The sequence below is a fragment of the Rousettus aegyptiacus genome, unplaced genomic scaffold (genome assembly GCF_014176215.1).
Source record: "Rousettus aegyptiacus isolate mRouAeg1 unplaced genomic scaffold, mRouAeg1.p scaffold_m13_p_14, whole genome shotgun sequence".
Classification (NCBI taxonomy): domain Eukaryota; kingdom Metazoa; phylum Chordata; class Mammalia; order Chiroptera; family Pteropodidae; genus Rousettus; species Rousettus aegyptiacus.
The window spans coordinates 6,524,690-6,532,030 of record NW_023416289.1 but is presented as its reverse complement, the minus strand read 5'-3'; the positions used below and the strand labels follow the sequence as shown (position 1 = coordinate 6,532,030).

Sequence of the window (7,341 nt, the reverse complement as noted above, 5' to 3'; positions counted from 1 at the left end):
GCTTCGGAGGCCAACAATCCAAGGCTTTAAATCCCAGCCCTGCCCCTACTCATTGGACTCGCGGCGACTTTCTTAAGTTCTCTCCATCTCAGTTTCCTCATATGTCAAAAGGGTATAATAAAAGTACCTCCCTCGTATTGTTGTGAATATTAAACAAGTTATTGTAGAGAAAGTGCTTAAAGCGATGCCTGGCGCCAAGAAGTGCTTAATAAATATTAGCTGTGTGCCAGGAGCCACTGTTATTACAAAAACCTCTGTTCGCGAAGAATGTCTAAACTCGTGGGGAGACAAGAAGTGCCTCTGAAGTACAGTCTGGGGACAAGAAGACTGTATGGTATTCGGTGTGAGTTCAGATTGTATAGTTCCGGCCGTCAGAGCGGTGGCCACAGAGACTGGTGGCTTGGAAGAGCTGGGGAAGGCTTCTCTGAGGAGGGTGTTGATGGAGAAGATTTGGCTGGGAAAGAGTGGGTATCAATGGCAGGGTGCCTCGTGGGGGACCCTCACCCAGTCGAGAGAAGGAATAGACCAGGCATCGCTTCACTTGGTCATTCCCATCTCTAACGATGCCTCCTCCAACACGTCAGTCTCTGCGTTTGGTGCCAAAGATACAAGATGAGTGAGTCAACAGTGTCATAGCTGAGACTATGCGCACTGAGTTAGACATGTTTGGGTGAAGTCTCAGCGCTGTTACTCTCAAACTGTGTGGTCTTAGCCAACCTATTTAACCTCTCTGAGCGTTACTTTTCCATTCTGCAAAATAGGAATAATAATGGCGCGTCATTATGGGACCCGTATGAGGATTAAATAAATTAATAACTAAAATGGAAGTCAGACCCTGGTAAGTGACAGTCATCATGGCCCTTCTTATTATGCATGTTTTTTTTGCATTGGAAAGTTGTGGGGAACATGTCCCATGGGAGAAATACAACTTCTATCCAGGAGTTGTATATAACCCAGAGGCTAAATGATCTGTGCTTCACCCAGACTCCCTGGACCATGGGATGATCTGTCATGTGAATACTACAGATCCCAGAACAGTACTACTCGAAGTGTGATCTGGGATCCCACACCAACCTGCAAACTCTTTATAGGAGATATGTGATGGCGAGACCACTACAGAGGTTGGGGATAAATGTTTAGACACTTGTATAGCAATGTCACATTGCCGTGATATCCGAAGGCATGCTTGGTAGATGTGTCTCATTACACATGGTGTAGACCAGCTCAGTAACTGTGGAATTTGCATGCTTAATTGCATGTGGCCCAAGCTGCATATCAGTCATGTGCAGAAGGACCATGTATCAGTCTGTGATGGATTGGAAATAGTTAAAAACGGCCCTTTGCAGCAGATATAGTTTGAGAAACACTGTTTTATAGGCAGGTAGAAAACTTTAATTTTGAGTGGATAGGTACATCATCAGGGTTCATCGGGAAAACAAAAACGACTCTGGGTGATTCAAACATAGAGAATGTAGTAGAGGGGATTGATTACAACAAACAAGGGACAATGGCACAACCCGAAGATGGGCTACGGCAGGAAGGGACAGCAGGATCTCAAGATTCAGGTCATGCAGAGGGAGCTGGACCCATGCGAGGGCTTCCACGCAGGAGCTAGAGCCGTGGAAGTGACCTGGCCACTGTCCTAGGTGACACTGGAAACAGAGAGATGGGCTTTCTCCTTCTCCTCCCACTCTCGTTTTCTGCCAATGCCTTCTATTGGTCAACTCTACCTGAAAAATCACTTATAAAGGGAGCTCGGGAAGAGAGAGCAGGGGACAGACAGTGAATGGACCTGAGAGCAAGCAAGCCAACAACACACACAGGGGTTGAGAGAGAGCCAGAAACCAGCCAGATGGAAACGACCTCCCATCGACTTCTCCTGACCACGGTCGTGGTGGTGGTGGCGAATGAGAACTTCTCCCTAGTCCTCTGTCTCTGGTCATTGTCAAGACCAGGTAAGACGGAGCCCACACGAGGCTCCTAGGGTCTGACAGTATGGGGAAGGAGAAGGTGGAGTCTCTGTCCCTCCGACCTCGAGAGAGAAACAAGATGAAGGTCTGCTTCTTTAGATTATTTTCCTTCCATCCTCCCTCTTGTAAATTCCAAGTAGGAAAAAAAAAAAGTCCGTCACGTCTGTGATGTCTTCCATTTTTTAAAATGAAGCTGTTACGAGTCAAAAGATGTGTGCATTATGGAGAAGATTTAGGAGAACTTCACAGGAAATGGAGAAAGAATTCCAGGAAAAAGTTAAAAAAGAAACACAAACCAAGAGGTTGGGGAAATAGAACACTTGTAAAAAGAACCTGCCAGGCTGGGATGCAGGGAAGAAAATTGATATTAATGAAACATCATGAGTGAATTAAGACAGCCAAAGTGCTCTCAGATGTCTGTGGGGACTGTTCCTCTCACTGGCTTTTGGAAAAAGTTAACATGTTAAACTTCCTCATAAACAGAAGTATTTTAAGAATTTCTACTCGGAGACATTCCTGGCTAGCATCGCTCATGCAGTTGGGAATACCTTTGATTAATTCCGGCTGGTAATTAGGTTGGAGAGTGTTTGTACCAAGTGCTCCCAAGAGATGCACGAAGGGTGAGGGAAGGCAGGGCACCCCGGGAGAGCCCTCGCCTCCCGTCTTCCTGCCCTGCGGTGAGCTGACGGCAACGCCTGGTTTCAGGTGGGAGACCAGGACACTCTCACGCTAGCTCGGGTCATCCGTAAGACCGTCACCAAAATTACCCTGCGTGTGACTATAGAAAACACCAACTGGGGTGTCTCTCCTTTCTCTAAGAACAACCTCTCCTCACCCTACAGCTATCTTTAAATCACGAGAGCCCAGCCCTGAACATGACCAATTGGACCAGAAGTGGTCACCTGACTAAAGCGGAGCCAATCAGACTCTCTCTCCCCACAGCATTTGGAACTCGCATTTGCGGGTGTTAGCCAGTTTCTACTTGCTGCTTGAACTGTGGAAGTATGAGCTCAGGAAATGCTGGTGGCTGCCTTTCACAGAGAAGCCAGGATGCAGAGGAAGAGGAATGAAGATGACACAGAGCAAAAAAAGCAGTGCAAGGCGATGAGTCTCAGGAGAGAACCTGGTTCTGGAACTCTGGCTCCTGTCTCCCACGAGGTCCAGCTTCATGGTCTCTCCTTGGGTTTTGAGAGGTACCTCCCGTGCATGGATCTGTGCAAATCTGTGCAAATTTGGTTTTTGTGCAAATTTGGTTTTCTGCTCTTTGCTAGGAAGAAACCGACACTATGATAGAATGGTGATCCCCATGTCATGGCCTAAGTGAGCCCTGGTGCCTACAGGTGAGACTAGCCAACAGTACATTCTCACTGTTCCCTTCAGTCTGGGAGACTTCTACGCCATGCCTCCTAATTCTCTCACCCATGTGGGGTGCTGGTAAAGAGAGAAGCCGATGAAAATGCCGTGCTATTTGATGGCTCCCCAAAAGCCACCCCTGCCCACCTGTCTGATGTCTTACCCTGTGTTGGTCACCACAGGACACTGCACGAGGAAGGAGAAAGCCCGTTCTACAGACGACATGACAGAGGCTCAGAGCGTAAATGACGACCCCTTGCAGCATCTAGCAAAGTTCTGGGCACCAGGTTTGCATCTGATGATAGAATCTTAGCATCAGCACCAAGCTGAGTCACGGGCCTCAGCTTGGGGCTCACGAGCCGGTGTCATCCCGTCACTGGGCTGTGGCTCTCAGAGGAACCTGGCAGCTCCCTTGAGCAAATGACTATCAGTGCCTCCCGATGCCAGCTGCACCTTAGTGTTACTCAGGAAGTCTTTGTGAAAAAACAAACAAACAAACAAACAAACAAACAAAAACCCTGATGCCTGGACCACACTCCAGACCAACTGAATCACAGTCTCTGGATTTGGGACCTGGGCATCACTACTTTTGTAAGTTCCCACGATGACTCTAGATGTAAGCATGGTTGAGAACTATGGAGCTGGGTGAAAACAGCAGAGATGAATTGAGCTGGTGAGAGCTGGGTCTTCACTGTTGAGTGCTGGACGTGATGAAGCTCCCGAGTGCCTGCCTGGGGCTGGGGGGGAGAAAGGGGGAAGAACAAGGTAGGCTGGGACAGAACGGAGTTCAGATGCTTCCTGGCACCGTCGAGGTCGAACCAGCTTGCAGTGTCTGAAGTTCATCAGTCATTATTAATTTGGGCTCAAGGTGCAAATTTATGTGTTCTCGAACTATGAGGAAATGGCTTTGTTCAATAGAAAAAAGATGTAAATAAGACAGCCAGGGAGCTCTTTTGGCTTGCTTACAGGAACCAGACACACACACACATGCGCGCGCGCACGCACACACACACACACACACACACACACACACGCAGAGCAATGGTGGGCTTGCTAATAATACAGTGGATTTTAGTTAGTCATTAAATTAGATCCTTGGGGACCACTATTTGCCAAACACCATTCTTGGCATATGGTAGAGACTCAATAAATATTTGTTGAACTAATGAATAAATGAACATATTGTCACTGTAGAAGTCACCACATGCTCTTTGGATTACAGAGGGTTTTGAAAGAAATGTAATATTTTGAGGTCCAAACAAAAATAAGCTGACCTGCCTCTGTCCACAACCTGGGAGATCAGAGGCCAGAAATCCCAGATTTTAACAGGGCAGTTTCTACTAGTTTAACTTTCAAGGTTCCCAAGCTCTAAACTGTCCCTTCTGTATACTCCACGGACGGCTCCAGCCTGGCTCAATTTTGGCCAATAATAAAAGGGGTGGAGTGGGGAGGGGCAGAGCATCTCCAACTTCTATTTGGCCTTGTACAAGGCAGGCGACTGGACTCCACCTCTGAGCATCACCCTGTCAGGAGGCGCACTGAGAGCCCAGGGCTTCTCAGACTTGCCAACTGAACGTCCATTTAGGGCAGAGGACTGTGAACTCACGATTCCATGATCGAGGGGCATTCACAAAAGCAACTATTGCCAGCAGAGCTTCTAGGGACTAAGCTGAATTGTGTTCCCCTCAGATTTCTTTGTGGAAGCCTTAACGCCTGGGGTGACTATAAGGAGGGAATTAAAGTTAACCGAGGTCAGAAGGATGGGGTCCTGATCTTTTAGGATTAGCGTCCTTATGAGAAGAGACACAGCGAGCTCTCTCTCACACGCGGAGGAAAGGCCGTGTAAGGACAAAGCGAGGAAGGGAGTGTCTTGAACTATTAAAAAATTTGTTCTGATGTTGCAGTCTGCTCAACAATAGATTCCTTCTTTGCTTTCATATTTAAAATACTTGTGGTTTAAAGCAATATTTTTCTTGTAGTTTCACCTAATCTCTTCCTTACCTCCAACTACCTCCCCAGGTGCACATGCCCAGTTTGAAAAGGTCATGATGACCTCAGTGGAGAAGAGACTTAGAGGAAGTGGCCGGAACAGGGAGGGAGTCATAAGAAGTATTTGCAGGAGCTGGGAGTGACTGCCCCAAAGAGGAAGGGGCTGAGGGGCAGGTGTGACAGACACCTGCCTTCGGATGTCAGGAGAGGGACTGAAACATGGACCACACCAGGGTCTTTGGTCTTGATAAACGCTAAATCCCCTTGGGAGAAACATCACCATCTTGCCCATTCCTGGAGTTCTAGTGCCCAGGAGGGCACAAGGGGCTCTACCCGCCAGGTGTCCTATCAGCTGAGTTTTCTTGAAGATTTGTATTTATTTCTCATTTTTCAGCTTTAAATATTGTCTTCGACCCACTTGCACCTCTAAACCCATGTCCACACTGGCAATTCTGATGCAGCCATGATTACCTGCCCCCTGCATTTCTCTGTTTCCGGCAGAATCCAGCCGATGGGGATGAGTTAGCTGGAGGTAGATTTCAGCATGGAAACAAAGAGATGCTAAAAGTTAGAGCCATCCAGCACGCGCGGCTTGGCGTGGAAGGTAGTGAGCCCGCCTACGGCTGTTGCTGGAGGTATGCGAGGAGAGGCCCAGCGATGTCCTGTGGCCGGAGCAGTGACCGGATACTGGGATTTCCAATTCCGATTTTGTGCTTCAAGAAACGAGATGCCTGGTGCGGAAACGCCATGCCTTTAGCCAGATGGCCGCCCCTTGTAGTTTCGACACTTCAGTGGTTCAAAGACCGCTCTCATGCTTTCGAAGAGGGTCCGTTCACTTCCGCTTCCTTGAAACCCCAAATTCTTTCTTCCAACCAGTTTGGGGGAATGGAACCCCAAGTTGTCTGAGGACCGGAGGGCCCCAGGGGAGAGACGCCAGAGGTGAGGCGTCTCCAAAGCTGCGCGCGGAGAAGTTGGCACAGGGGCGCCACGTGAAAAAGGCCGCCGGGAGTCCTCTCTGCCCCTTTGGCCTTTCTAAGCCAAAGGAACCAGTGTGCAGAGAGAGCCCCGGTCCACGGGAGGCTGCAGTCCATTGAGAGAGCACCCAAGGGTGAGGGGCCAGGGGTTGCTGCTGACCCCTGTGCAAGACGCTGGGCTCCGCCGCCCCGGCTTTAAACCAGTTCGCGCAGCCCTGGCGAAACAAGAAACCACGTCCCATCCCAGTCCTGTCTCGACTCCATGCATCCTCGGTGTCATGTTGGCGTGACGGGGCCTGCCCTGGCCTGGGAGGTGGCGGCAGGTGCAGGAGGCTGCTCACCGTCCCTGAGTGGGAAAGTCACGCTCCTGGCAAAGTCTCGTCCTCCCAAATGCCCAGATGGGGCCGACCTTCTTCATGGGGCAAATAGCGCCAGCGTCCTGGCCTTCCCACTCCTCCTGCTCCCCACCCCCACCCCCACCCCGTCTCACTCTCTCCTTCCGGGACATTACATCCCTCCAGTCCTCTGCTCTCGGGTTCATTCTAAGAGTAACCAGCCAACCTGTTGGAATGATGAGCCGGGGGAGAGTAGTTGGAGGGGCGGGATTAACAACGCTTCTCGAAGTCAGGTCCCCGGATCGGGGCCATGACAACCGATGCCTGTAAGGACTTCCGCCTTTCCTGGTTTCCCGTTGCTGAGCAAAGGAAGAACAGCGGACACCGGACAGTGGGCCCGGCCTGCCCTCGTGGCCGCGGCATTTCCTGGAGCCAAAGGCCTGGTAATCTGTGCAGACGAGAGGGGCAAGTTCTCTGCCAGGCCCTCGCCAGAGGAGAGTTGATCTCCACCTAGACAGGCTTGGTTCTGAGGACCCGTCTTGTAAAGCCACACAGATGCCTGTTGTTTCCAGATGGGAGAGGCTGTTGACAGTCTCTCTTTCAACAGATCTATGGTTTGGGGCTTTGAAACTTTCGGAACCAGGGATGGTCCCCCGCCCCTGCTGGATTCATTTTGCCATAAGTGCTAACCACCTCCGCCCCCAACGAAAAGAGGCTCCC

General features: G+C 50.0%; 1 long non-coding RNA gene across 1 annotated transcript; it reads left to right on the top strand.

Moving 5' to 3' along the window:
- The first annotated feature begins 2,437 nt into the window (after positions 1 to 2,437).
- LOC118611308 lies at positions 2,438 to 5,183 on the top strand. The gene is made up of 3 exons (XR_004954160.1): positions 2,438 to 3,163; positions 3,242 to 3,310; positions 3,506 to 5,183. It is a non-coding gene; the product is annotated as an uncharacterized LOC118611308 (long non-coding RNA).
- The last annotated feature ends 2,158 nt before the right edge of the window (positions 5,184 to 7,341 follow it).